At 47.3% G+C, this 13,994-nt stretch overlaps 1 long non-coding RNA gene across 1 annotated transcript; it reads right to left on the bottom strand.

The window, feature by feature from the left end:
• Positions 1-1,310: 1,310 nt before the first annotated feature.
• On the bottom strand, positions 1,311-6,798 carry LOC139077321 (uncharacterized). Its single transcript, XR_011529721.1, has 2 exons — positions 6,177-6,798; positions 1,311-3,464 (listed from the first exon to the last, which is right to left on the bottom strand). It is a non-coding gene; the product is annotated as an uncharacterized lncRNA (long non-coding RNA).
• Between the last annotated feature and the right edge of the window lie 7,196 nt (positions 6,799-13,994).

Below are 13,994 nucleotides of genomic sequence, written 5' to 3'. Positions count from 1 at the left end.
TCTATTAGTTACAACTATTAATAGTTATCTAATAGTTATCACAACTTTATAAGTTTGTTATAAGGATCACATGAGCTACAAGTGTGGAGCACAGGGCCAAGACACAGAGTGAGGACTCAACAAATGGTTCACTTTTCTTACAGAGGAACCGAATTTAGAAGTCCCTGGATTTGGGTAAGAAGAGATTGTGGGTGAGGCTCCTGGGAGGACTGCCAGTTACATATAGAGGTAGGACACCATATGCCTCTGACTTGAGGTTTAAAGGGAGGAAAGTGAACATAGGACATGTTCAAGTTACCACTCTGCCATTCCAAGCTGTGAGACCTCAGGCAAGTCATTCTCCATCTCTGGGCCTCTATTATCTCAGGTGTGAAAAACAGTAGGGCTGACATCTCCACGACTTCCTGGTGTCTCCCACCTCTGCCAGTCTATGGCTGTGTGGTGACTCTTTACTGCTGTGACATGCGTGTCCCTCCATCCTTGCAGCCATGACAGCCCACCCACAATCCCAGCGGAGACAGCGTCAGCCAGGTCCCTGCAGCTTTTTGCCCCAGAAGCAGGTCCGGCAAAGACCAAAAAGAGATTTTCAACATTTATGAAAGCTCCGGCAATGTCTCCCACATATACAACCGAACTATTTTAAGCCCCAGCTATTTTCTTTTTCTTTTGAAGAGTGGGTGGATTTTAAGACAAACAGACTAATTAGGTATATGTTAGCATTGCCGCAAAAGCAAAACAGTCAGATTTCCCAGCACGACACAAAGTTAGGACTGGAATTTGCAGGATTTGAAGGGAAGCCCTGGAATTGTTCTGTTTCTCACACCCAGGGGTGTTGGCTCTCTGACCACTGTCCTCTCACTGGGCCTCTTAAGGGGAGCTTCCAGGAGGGTCTCCATCCTGGGGGTAAAAGGGCGGGGACAGAGAGATTCCCCCCTTCCTCTCTCCAGGCCCCCAAGTTAAAAGCAAAGACACCACAAACACTTAAGCAATTAGAGAATAATTTAAAACAAATGTGGACTGGAGTCCACACGGAGCAAAGGAGGCTTGGCTTCATGTGCAGCGCAGCAAGAGTTTTCTTAGTGCTTTATCTTTCGCTGAGGAAAAGAGACTCCTTCCTGCCCCAAACACACCCAGGATTCTGAGGAAAGCTTCCCTCCCACACACAAACACGCACAGGCCCCTCGCTACTTTCTTTGCTGTTCCAAAGCAGCCTGTAGCCCGGTGCAGCTGCCCTTGAACATAAATTCCTCAGCGTAGCAGCTATGAAAGTCTCAGCTGCATATAGCAGAAAATCCAAAGTAACAGTAGCATACATGAAATAGAAGTTTATTTCTTATTCATGTAAAAGAAGTCCGGAGGTAGAGAGGCCCAGACTGTGTGTGGTACAGAGGATGTGAGGAAGTACCCAGGGGTAAGCAGGAGTGAAGCTGCCCTCTGGGACCTTCCAAGGACATGACTGTGACCTTGAGCATTTTATCAGGCCAGCAAGGAGGAGGGCATCTGCTCCAACCTGCCTATGGTCTGCCTGTTGGATATGTACTATTTTTCATTCATTCCTCCTACAGAATATTTACTGAGCAGTCATGAGATGCCAGGTCCTAATGCTGGGTGCTGGGGCATAGAATCATGAAAGCAACTCTGTCCACACTCTCATGGAGCTCACATCAAGGGAGGAAGATAGAGAAAAAGGAATGAGATAAAATGAAAACTGTGGCTAAGGGGTATGTAGCAAACAGCCAGGATAGTGCGATGGAGAATATCAGGGGAGACCTACTCAGTACAGAGTGGGATGGGGCATGGCTAGAATTCTATAGAAGTGGTGGGGAGAGACATCCATGGAGAGGTCTTCAGGCGAGCCAGGACTCTCAAGAAGCAGGTGGAAATGTTCGCAGATCTTGTGAACATGGCTGCTACTGAGCAAATAGCAACCGGCTACACTGCTCAGGGACAGAGATGGAGATAGTGGAACTCACACAGCGCTCTACAACAGGCCAGCCCTGCGCTATTCTGTTAAACCCGCGTGGCAGAGATGAGGCCCACTTAATGCAGCTCAGGCTCACTCAGGGCAGCTGTGACTGGCCCGACTTCAGATGAAACAGCAACAAAGAAGCAAAGCTGGAATTTGAACTCAGGTCCTCAAGTTCCAAGGCCAGGCCCTTTGCACACACCGCTACTCAACTCCTGAGAGGAAATGGATCTATTTCCGAGCATCCGTTTGAGTTAGAGAGAGCAGGATACTGGCCCCAAAAGCTCAGTGCTGGTGCCCACGGAGAACTGACAGACCGACAAGGGCCACAGAGGCCAACCAGCCTAAAGCATCACATTACACTCTCCAGACCTAATTGCTTTACAGACTGAACAGCACAATTTACAGTCAGCTCTGGGATAAGGATGTCTCCCCTTCCAGTGTCTGCTCTCTTCCAGGAGATTCCAGCATTTTCCTCAGAGACGTTAGACAGAGGCCCGCAAGGCTGAGGCTCTCTGGACTCAAAGGCAACCATTGTGAAAGCCCCGAGGAGGGGCCTGTCGGGAGGAAGAGGAACTAAGTGCTATTGCAGGCTCGAGCACAACTGAGGGGCCACCCCAGATAAATCTCGCCAGAACTCATCTGGAGACGACATGATGACACAGAGGTCAACCCGAAAGCCGACAAATTAACTGCCTTATGCTCATTCAAGTTTTTAAGTAATCAAATAACTCAAACCCAGGTAGACAGTCTTAATCCCCCAGAAATAGCTTGCTTTATAAATCACCCACAGAAAACTATTTCTCTCTATTTCCCCCAAATCCCCCTTTTTAGTAGAAAGTAGTTATTTTTAGATTAAAAATAAGCCTTTTCAAACGAGTCAGATTATCTCTCTGTGTCATCGCTTTAGAAAATAAAACCTGAACTTCATAGAGTGGTCTTCCCTTTTTCTTCAGAGTATCATCTTCATCCATTTCTAAGCCATGCCCTTTTATTTATAACCAGAAGGCCACATTTCATGAAAGCGGTGACCTTATGTGTAGGGATGTCACTGTGAGAATTCTTATCATTCTTATGTAAGTGTGCACTCAGAGCGTGTGAGAAAGCAAAGTCATTGTCTGCAAGCTTCCCAGATCTCTTTGTTCCTCCCATTTTTTTCCCAACTTCCCTTTGAAGCCAAGGAAAAATGCGTAGCTATCGGATAAAATTGGGGGAGAGTAAATAAGAATGTGGGTTGAAGCTAAGCTAGGACCATATTTATCTACTCTGGGAGTTTTCATCCGTCGGTCAGTGGTCTGTTCTTCTGTTAAGGTTGGGCACACGATTATCATCAGCCTTATAAGGAGGCCAGATCGTGGTCACTCAGAGGGCCAGAGCTCTGTCCACTTTACTGTTATTCTTAAGTGTCCCTTGGGCACCTTCCCACTTTGTTCCTGAAGTGATGAGTCCATGATTCTGCTGGTTTTGTTTTATCAAACTTCTCGACACTTCCACATGTCTGCAACAAAAACCAACATCAGGAGGCAATGTTAATGAGCAGAAGGTGAACTCAGGAGGTTGCCAGGCCTGGGTTTGAATCCATTCACTGTGCCTTAGTAACTGTGTGGTTATGATCAAGTTAACTCGTCTCTCTGTGCTTTGATTTTCTCCTCTGCAAAATGGGAATGATAGATATAATGAAAACATGATACGTGTGAGGCACAGTGCATGGCACACACAACACTGGCTACTGTTGTTATAGTAATAATCATTATCATTATCATTATTATTGTTATTACAACATGAACAGCCCGAGAATGGATAGCACTGATGTATGCTCTTTAAGGAAAATGAATGTCTTCACTTGACAAAGTCACACACAAATAAATCATGGATATATTTATTTTCTACCTTTTCACCTCATAAATCTAGATAATAAATAAACTCATGTACATAGATGGAAAACCCTGTAAACAGGACAATGGAAAGGAACAGTGGCGTGAACAATGCTAACTGGCAGATAATCAGTACTCACTTGTTCTGCATGTGTGAGACCTGCTGTGTGGACAGACCTGGGCATTCCTTGCCGGTCTCTACAGTAGGATTAAGGGTTTGGATCCAAATGGTGGGGCAATCAGGAATATGGGCTGGGCTCCACGCCAGTCTCTTGCCTTCTGCCTCAGGGAGAGTGCTCCTTCTAGGACAGACCATTGGCCTTCAGGCCCCTGACTGGGAGGGTGGAAGGATGGAATCTTCAAGTCAGACTCTGAGTAGCTGGTTCCAAACCAGAGTCTCAGGGTTGACCGGGGCAGAGAAGCCAGGTCAGAGAGAAGATTCCATGAAGGGAAGCTGGGTTGTGGCAGATAATGTCGATGCTTGCAGATGGTCCCCTGGGAGATCTTTCTCCTGTTTCTCTGCTCACCCCCTACTTTGTTTTGGTGTGATTTCAATCACCTGCACCTGCAATTCATCTTTGGCGGCCTGTCTTCTGGCTGCGGGAGCCTCTTTGCCCCTCACAAGAAAGCTGGGAGGGTTGCTTATGACCCTGTCCTTTAACCCGTGTCTATAGGGTGGGGATCATAAGAGTCCAGGCCATTAGCCTCGGGTACTGGCCACTCCAAGGCATAACTTCCAGCCTAGAGGCTCCCCGCAGAGTCAGGCTGAACACTTCCCCCAGTAGACTTTGCCCGAGACAGTTCCTTGCTAGTCTTTCTCTCCTTCCCTGTCCAGCCTCCCTACTCCCTAGAGGCATTAATAAAATGCTCATATATGAGTCCCTGTCTCAGGTCCGCTCCTGGGATAGCCCACCTTAGCCATGCATCAAGGGAAGAGCCTAGAGCCTGGGAAGCCGATGTGTTCTCCCCTAAGATTTCCTTCCTGCCAGCCAGATACAGAACCTCCATTTCACTCTCTGCTTTGTCTTTTGGGATTTGATCCCCTTCAGCAGCGTTCTAATCCTTGGCTCTGGTTCTTGACCATCTTCAAACCCCAACACATAACAGTAACACACGAAGTCTTGGAGCTGAGAGAGCCACCTCCCAAGGGGTCAGACAAACTTCCCAATTCCCAGACAGTGGGTGGAGCCTTTGCAAAATGAGACAGTGGTTTCCAACCTCACCAAGTCCCCTTTTAGCACTATTTCTGTGATGAGGAGTTCAACCTTGGCTGTCATTCTGCATCCATATGTTAGCCTGGTCCAATCACAGATGAGATCCCTTTGGGCACTGGGGTTCCTGATTGGCCCCACAACTCAATCCTCACTCTAAACGCCTCAGAAAGGAGATTCAGTCTGTATCCGGGACCCTCACTGAGGTCCCTGGAGGATAAAGCCCTGGTGAGTTCCCCACCAAACCCCCTTACTGATGAGACCTCTGGAGAAGACAAGTGAGACCAGGAACGTTCTTATCCTGCACTCTCTCTAGGTGATAAACTGGGAACCCAAGCTTGGAAAAGATAACAGAATTCAGGAGCTCTGAATCCAGGAGCAAAGCAGGTATTGTACCTCTCGGAAACCTACACAAGCAGGGAGGAATTGGGTAGGATGCACAGAGGAAAGAAGAGGAAAACTTAGCATGTGGATCTGTCAACCAGATCTGATGCCCTAAAAAAGTCGCAGCAGGTCTTAGGTGCCACCAACATCCAATTAAAACTTGTAAGCAGGATGTAATAGCATGGTGGCATTCTGAGTTAAGATAATTCTAGCCATAAGCAAAGAAACCTATTCTTTAGCCAACATATGCAGTCTTATTACCTAAGAAACAGGCTTTTTTTTTTAAGCTTCCTTGAAATACTGAAAACAACTCATCACTTTTGATGGACCCCCAGAGACTGGAAGCCCAAGTAAAGGAAGCACTGGTGCTCACCCTTTCAAGATTGTTGCCATCATTGGTAACGTCCTCAGTGGAGGGCTTAGGAGCAGGTCAAAATGGATAGAGGCGGTTGCACTGATTTCCCCTGAATCTCCCCTGCCAAAATACGGGCGACTGTGAGGGTGATGGGAATACTCACAGGTAGTCTCTGGGGATCAGGATCAGACAACCCTTTCAAGGTGGCTAAAGCCTCTCAGTGGTTTCCAGTGATTCAGAAGGGCAGAAGAGTGGATAGAAATAACTCAGTCTCCCCTGTGACTCTGGTCTCACCCGGTGGGACCAATCCACTCCCCTATTGCCCAATTGCTTGTCTGCTTTGGCACTTTTCTCTGCAAAAAGGAGACAAATATAGGCAAACCTACCTTATGGGCAGGCTAAGAAGCTCACTCCAACAAAAGTCACAGGGAAGCAACAGGTCGGGGTCCTCTTCTCGTGTGTCCCAGCATCCATCCATGGCACTTGCGTAGACATTGAGTTTGCAGCATTCCAGGCATCTGGAATCCCCAGACAGCACACTCTGGCTGGGTAATTTGGGGCAAGGATATGCAGCTTCCCTCCACCGTGCACTACTTGTTTCTTTTTATCTTGCCCCTAACTTTTTATGGAATTCTGCATGTAAGGCCAGAGTTCGAGTGCCAGCAAGCACACAATGTCTCCATGGGGAAATCATTATTCTTGTGTGTTTGAAGCACTTGCTTGAACCGTCTCTAAATTATTTCTCTGGAAATCGGTCTGGCTTAAATGTGTTTATCCCTCTGCCTTTGTTAGTCCTCGTTTGCCTTCGCTGGTCATTAGTAACAGATGAGCACAGTCAGAGTAAGGTATTTAGCTCTTTGAGGGAATGTAGTTGCTTCCACATTTCTAGCCTGATAGAATCAACGAGAACTGGGGAAGGATACTCTATGGCTCAGAGCCCAGGGAGAAGAAAGTAGAGTTTGACAGGGGATAAAGAACTCGCCGTGGAGAAGCTTAGGAGATGTCTTCATTTATGTAATTGAGTGTGTGTGTATACACACACACACATTTTTTCCCTTTCTTTCTGAAATACAGCAGATCTTGCAGGAGTTCCAAATCAGAAGTGCAATAACAAGAGGCTAATGAGTGGGAAATTTTGTCCAGAAATGGAAAACAAAAGCAGTGTGGACTTCTCTGTAGGGCCTTGTCCAGTCTCCTGCGTGATTCTGCATAAGTCGCTTTCCTTCTCTGAACGGTGGAAAACATGGACCAGAGCCGAGAGCCCTCCCAATTTTGATTTTCCAGGGTTCCAAAATACAGAAGGGTCAATAGTGCAAAAGACCCCCAGGTAGGCCAGGCAGAGGGGCTCTCCCGGACTCAGAAGGCATATTGTAGGGGAGTGATGCAGTGACAGGCAGCATGGCATCGAAGTTAATGGTGTCTTCTGGAGTTCCACAGCAGAGGATGAAATCCAGGCTCTGCTACTTCCTAGCTATGCAACCTTGAACCAGTTCTTAAATTCTCTGTGCCTCTCTTTCCTCATCTGTAAACTGGGGCTAATAATAATTGCTACCTCAGAGGGCTTGAGGGAGAAATAAATAATGTGCATCAGGTATTTAGAACTGTACCTACCCACGCACGAAGTGCTCAGCAGATACTTTTTGTAAAAGTCTATATCTATATGCACGTTTCTATGTGTATGTATGCACGTATACATATATCACTCCCGTGGGGTCGGAAGGTCTGTCAGCGAGTGTGGCAGAGACTGCCAGATGCCTACCAATAGCCTTCTACCCTTAGGAAAAAATAAAAACAAAACCCTTTCCCAAGATGCCAGTATTCAAAGCTCAGCAAGCTTATTTCAGAGCCCAGACTTCAGGGACACAAGGAAGGTTGATGGAGTAGGAGGTTAGGAAGGTTAGCTGTAGGTTGAAGTGAGAAGGACCAACAAGTCTTGTCTGTGTCTTTCAGACAGCAAGGAAGCCTCTAGAACTGTAGAGCAGGGGTGTAGCTGGATCTAGAGGGTGTAGAAAAGCACTCTGGGATAGGATGGAGGATGGATTTGATGGTGGGCAAAGTCTGTGGTGGGGAAGCCGATGGCGAGATGTTATAATCCTCCACTGAGATGGGGGAGACCCGAGCTAAGACAGCAACAAAGAGGACATGGATGAGGGCAGGGTCTAGAAATCCTCCATCAGAGGATTTTGGAATTCAGGATCAGAGGATCCTCATTCAGAGGATCCTGACTTCTGCTTGGGAGAATCAGTAGGAGTCATGCCAATGACAAACATGGGAAACAAAAAGGAGCATTTCTGAAGAGGGGAAAAAGGTAAGCTCAGTTTGGGATATTAGATTAACGGCGCCTGAGGGGCCCCCAGGGAGATACATTCAGGGTTGTTAAAATAGGAGTCTGCGGCTTAGGAAAGCATTCCAGGCTGACCTAGAAATCAGGGCAGATGCAGGGCAATCTGATCAAGGTAGAGACTGAAGCCCTGGGAGGGGATGAAACAGCTCGAGGAGATCCCAGAGAGCAGAAGAGATCATGGTGAGAACCCAGCTTACATGGGGCTCTGCTCTTCTCCTAGCACAGCCAAAGCATCAGATGCCGATGCTGGGAAGCAAATCAGCTCCCAGATCTTCACTGTGTCCTGGTACCCTCTGTGGCATCCTCTGAACCAAGCCTGGGGCTGCCATCTAGTGCCTTGGTCCCCTTTCAAACCTTGCTAGTCGTGAACTTGGAATACTATTAGCAGCCACTGACCACACTGCGCAGCCCTCCCTCTGGTCTCCATCCGTGGCAGGCAGCGTCCCTTGGCTGGGTTCTCATTCCCACATGAGCCTGAGGCTCCTTCAGAAGAGGATAGACTGTGAGGGGACACCTTTCTTTGATCTTCCAACCACACAAGGGACTTCATGGAGCGGCTCACATACTCAGCCAGGTGTGTCAAATGGCATCTGAAGTGCCAGGCAGGAGAGGTGGCCTCCTTAGCTCTCCCAGCCTTCTGTGTCTCTATCAGCTTGATCTCCACAAGGGCATTTTTCAGTAAAGAAGTTTAATACAACAATTGATGTTTATATCCAGCCCAATCCCCTCATCTCCAATTTCTGTCTCTTTATCTTTTAACTCAAAAATGGTGGGGAATAAGCTGGAAGTGAGTGGGGGACAAGTAGAGTGTGGAGAGGATTGTTAAGAATACTGAAGATTTATTCCAAGTTGAACTTTAGTTGGGAGAGGCCAGGAAAGGTTAAAACGTATACCAAGTCCAACAGATGAGATTGATTTTCTCCTCAGTTGTCTGGTCTGAGAGGATGAGTTCCCCTCCACAAAGGAGAGGGGCCCGGGAGCAGCTGCTTCAGCATCCACAGTTCTGTGAGGTGGTTTTACGTTAAGCTGCCCTCCCTCTATAGTAAGGGCATAGCAAGAAAGAAGTCTTCAAGATACAGCATGGAATATTTGGGTCAGGCATAAGAAAGAACTTCTAGGCAGTGAGAACCCTTAGGAGAAAGCTCTAGAAATATTATTTATTTGGATGTAGTTTTATTGGAAAGCAAAAGAATGGATGAGGCAAAAGTTTCCTTCCAGCTCCAGTAATGCCTACCCAAGAAGAAAGTTAAATACCTCTAAATTCTGGGGAAAAATTAGTTGGCGTGGCTGTGTGGTGAAATGGCTGACGCCTGGGCTTTGGAGCCAGAAGGACGCAATGTTTCATCCCAATTTCAACACTTGTTAAGTGGGTGGCTTTGCCCAAGTGAAAATAACCACACTGAGCCTGTCTTCTCATCTATAAACTGGGCATAATAGGGATTCTAGTGAACTAGCCAGGGTATTTTACCTACTGGAGAAAACATACGTAAAGCAATCCACGCATAGTGGGTACTCAATTTTTTAGAAGTTAGACTAGGTTTTCCGTTTACTTCTGTTTTTCTGTTCACATAATAAAGCCTCAAAGCACTTAGCTCTGGTTTCTATTACAGTTGAAAATGCATTCAGATCTGACTGGGAGCCAGTGCAGATTCTCAGGGCAAAAAACAAACTCCATTGTCTGCTTGTTTATGATTAGTGACATATTACCCATTACGTCTAGGACTGGCTGTGACTGGCGAGAGAAACAAAGGCACTGTGAAGCGTCTAGTTTGTGTTCTGTTTTAAACTGCAGAGTTTTTATGACACTGACATCCAAGGCTTATTGTAATGGAAGTGTGGTCCAGGTCCCGGGGAAAATGCCCAACACCCAAATGACCCCTGGGGAATGGAAATGAGGGGGAATTTCACTTCAAAGTAAACTTAAAGCCAATCCTTTATCTTTTCCTCATGTCTCCAATGCTTACCACGTTGCTTTCCTAAAGCACAGCCTCAATTCCCTCTCTTGGACCAGAGGCAGATTGTTAAAACTCTCTCTGTTGAGAGCCTCTCAAAAGCCAAGGCACTGAATTTGTGACCTCAGAAGCAAGGAGAGCAGGACAGTGTCCCTTGATTAAGTGTATTTGGCAAATGAAAGAGACCCACCACCTGCAGGCCTTTCACAAGAAGCATGAATCCATCTACAGCATCTCCTCTGGACCGAGGATCCCTCTGGATCGAGGGAACTCTGTGTGTGAGATCACTAGCAGGGCTGGTGTCCTTCGTGCACATGAGCAAATAGGAATGAGCAGTCTGCACTGGGTCCAGGTCCTTTGGTCTTATCCTTGGCACAGCGACCTGCCTAGCTGACCTTGGTACGTAGGTCTCTGAGTAGCTGAGTTCTTGGGTACACTTTGAGGCACTAAATGTCATGTCTTTCTGGTTTTCGTTCTCATCCTATTTCAGAAGGACCTCAGGAATCCTGGAGATAAGGGTAGCAAAATTCTCTTAGATCACAGACGCTGCCCATAAAATCTCCAATTGGTGTTAAAATTCCCCCGTCAGTTAATATGTGCTGGGCTATATGAGACACAGGACTTATATACGCTGATGAAACCTATTACATTTTGTATTTCAAGAACATGTCATGGACACTTAGCTAATAGCTGGATTAGTATCTTTAGGGCTTTTCAATAGAGCAGGGTATATGGGTCAGGGTCCCAGCAGGAAAGAAGCAGATGTTCAAAGGAGAAATTGAAAAGAGCGTAATGAAGGGACCATTGACACGGTGTGGGTTGAGTTAGGGGATCAACAGGGGTGGTGCAGCACCCGGAGACAAGCAACAATGGAAAGCCATTACCACCTGTAGTAGTTTCCTGTTGCTGCTGTAACAAATTACCTCAAATTTAGCGGCATAAAATGACACCTGTTTATTATGTCACAGTTGTGTAAGTCAGAAGTCTGGTTGCAGTGTGGTCCAGCTGGGTCCTCTGCTTGGTCTCACAGGGCTGAAATCAAGGTGTTGGCAGGCTGTGTTCCCTTCTGGCAGCTCTGAGGAGGAATCTGCTTCCAAGTTCATGCAGGTTGTCGGCAGAATCCAGTTCCTGGCAGATGTAGGACTGAGACCTGTTTCCTTACTGACTGTCAGCTGGGGGCTGCCCTGAGCTCCTAGGGCCTCCTCTGTGGCCCCCACCTCTCAGAACCAGCACTGAATCCTTCTCACACTTGGAATCTCTCTGATTTATTCTACGGCATCTATCTTACTCCAGCCAGAGAAAGTTCTCTGCTCTTAAAGGCTCGTGTGATCAGATTGGGCCCACCTGGATAATCCAGGATACTCTCCCTATTGTAAAAAGGCCATAACCTTAGTCACATCCTTTGCCATGTAATGTAACATACACACAGGTTCCAGGGGTTTGGGTGTGGTCGTCTTGGGGAGACCATTCTGCCTACCACACCGCTCCTACAACTAAAAAGACTAAGGGAGAGCCCTCTTACCAGAATGCAGCAAAAGCCGTAGCCCTAGGACAGGGTGACTGGGAGGGTCTGTGGCCATATGTATACAACTACTGCACCCTGGCAAGGAGGGGGAGGGGAGTAAACACTGAGATCTCTCGCTGCTCACCCTCTGACGTCCTGCCACTGCCTTCCATTGGCTGATCCCAACTGGCCTTGAGTGGGCAAGGAAGCCCAGGTGATGGAGTTCACAGAGTTCAGCCTTCCTGGACACAGATTGGCACAGATAAGGGTAGAGAGTGAGTCCCTAGGGGAAAAAGTAGAATAGCCAGCCTATGACGGTATCAAGTGACTCTAAGCTGTAATCCCCTTAGGATCTGACATTTTTAACCAGGCCTGGAAGAATAAACGACAGGGCAGCCCAATGGGGCACTGTTTACTTGAGTAACTTGACTCCTGAGAAAGATGCTTCCCAAGGGAAGGATACATGGAGGTGGGGAAGTTGGTTTAAGGACAAGGGGCTAGTAAACCGAAGGGAGGCCTGATTCTAAGATCAGTGCGCTGTCACTCAGATTAACATTGACCCTTTCCACCGGCCTCATGCCCAAGTCTTGGCCAAGGGGGCCCTGATAAAGAGCAAGCAAAGACGAAGGAAAGGTCTCCAGGCAACACTGAGAGTGTGAGGAGCAGAGCATGGCAGCATGGCAGCCGGGATTGGTGATGGCAGCTGTGGTTTGGAAGCCACAGCATTAACTGTAGATGTGCTTTTGGTGTCCACACCAGGGATCTTGGCCCAGACACTGCAGCCGCTGAGCTAGGGAAGCCATCTGGGCAGAGCTGGCACCGCTGCCTTTTGAGAGGGCTGAGTTGTCAGCATTCTGAGCTGGAGCAGGAAGGGCTGTGCATCCAAAGGGTCGCATCAAGAGGACTTGTTACAGCACCAAGGAACTGAAACTTCTTCAGGAAGCATGGGGCAGGGGACCAGAGAAATACTCTTTTGTGTCTGTTATTATCCCATTCTCACCTGCGGGCTGGGAAACGTGGAGTTACATGTAAAGAGGAGTGGGGCTAAGTGTACGTGTTCATCAGGGTTCCAGCAGGAAACAGGCCATCACACTCAAACTGGGTTGTTTAAGGCCAGCTCAATGAAGGGGCTACTTCCAAAGGCGTGGGCAGGAGAGAGAATCCACACACAGTAGTGCTAGAACCTAGGACCAGCCACAGCAGGGAGCTATTGCAATTCCTAGGCCTGAGGGATGAAGGGAGAGAGTGGTTAGCAGAACCCAGAGGCGGAGCGGGCTGCCCCACAGGAGCTGCAGGCTTCAGTAGAGGGGCTTGCCCACCAGATAGGTTAAGAACTGGGGATGGGAATGGATGAATCTCCTATATCCCTTTTTATGAGTCTCCCAGCACTGGTGCTCCACTCCCACCCAGCATTGAGCAAATCCAAGGCAGTCCATAGAAGTCAGCTTCCCTGGGCACAGAGAAGGATGGAAAGGGCTGGGGACTGAATCCGGAGGGGCAAGTCGAAGATATCCAGAGCAGTCACTGCACACAAATATATTCTACCACCAGCTGCCTACTGCTCTGTAGCCTGTCTATCTGATGCATGAGATAAACTCATGCATGTTACACAGCTCACTCCAGTGGTCTTAGGAAATGGGTCAGAAATAAGCCCATCCGCTCTGATATAATTAGCATTACCGCCATGGAGTTTTCTTGGGTTTTGGTGAACTTTTTAAAATGACCCAATTTAGATATCTGGTTACTAGAGTTCAAGCCAAGCGATAGTATTAAAAGGTGGTGTCAGGTCAATGCATTCAGCGTAAAGGGTCATGGTGGTTCCAGAGCTGCATTTGAATTTGCCACAGAAAGATCAGGTCTGATGTTCCATGTGCAGTAGGAGGTCCATGGGACCCGAATCAGTGCAATGAAGTAAAAAGCCACTAAACAGTTCCCTGGTGACCTGAGTTAATCAGATTTCACCAAATGCTTAACCACGATGTGGAAAAGAGTTTACATATGGGAGAAGCTGGCTTGTTCCATCTACATTTGATCTCTTTCTCCTTTGAAGCAAAATATTTCCCACAGGGTGACTTTTTAAAACTCTGACCATTTAATTTGGGGGAACAAAATTTTTTTTTATGTAGGAAAAACTCAACTTTGTGTGTTCTCCTTCAGATCCCGACTTTCTGAGATTATGTATTTTGCTGTTGGGGAGCTTTTTCCTCCTCAGTTATACAATAAACTCTTTGTTATTCAACATTCTATTAACCACAACCCTCTAGTAACCAGCACATCTGTAAATCTCCAGCACAATAATTGTTGTTCATAATCATGACCCCGGGGCTCTGCGTGGTCTCAAATGCCTTCCGAGCCACCAAAGAGAATGCACTAAAATGAGTTTGCATTCCCAGAGCACACATCA

Source organism: Equus przewalskii, chromosome 19 (genome assembly GCF_037783145.1).
Source record: "Equus przewalskii isolate Varuska chromosome 19, EquPr2, whole genome shotgun sequence".
Lineage (NCBI taxonomy): Eukaryota > Metazoa > Chordata > Mammalia > Perissodactyla > Equidae > Equus > Equus przewalskii.
The sequence above is the reverse complement of the archived record's forward strand: the minus strand, read 5'-3'. Positions and strand labels throughout refer to the sequence as shown.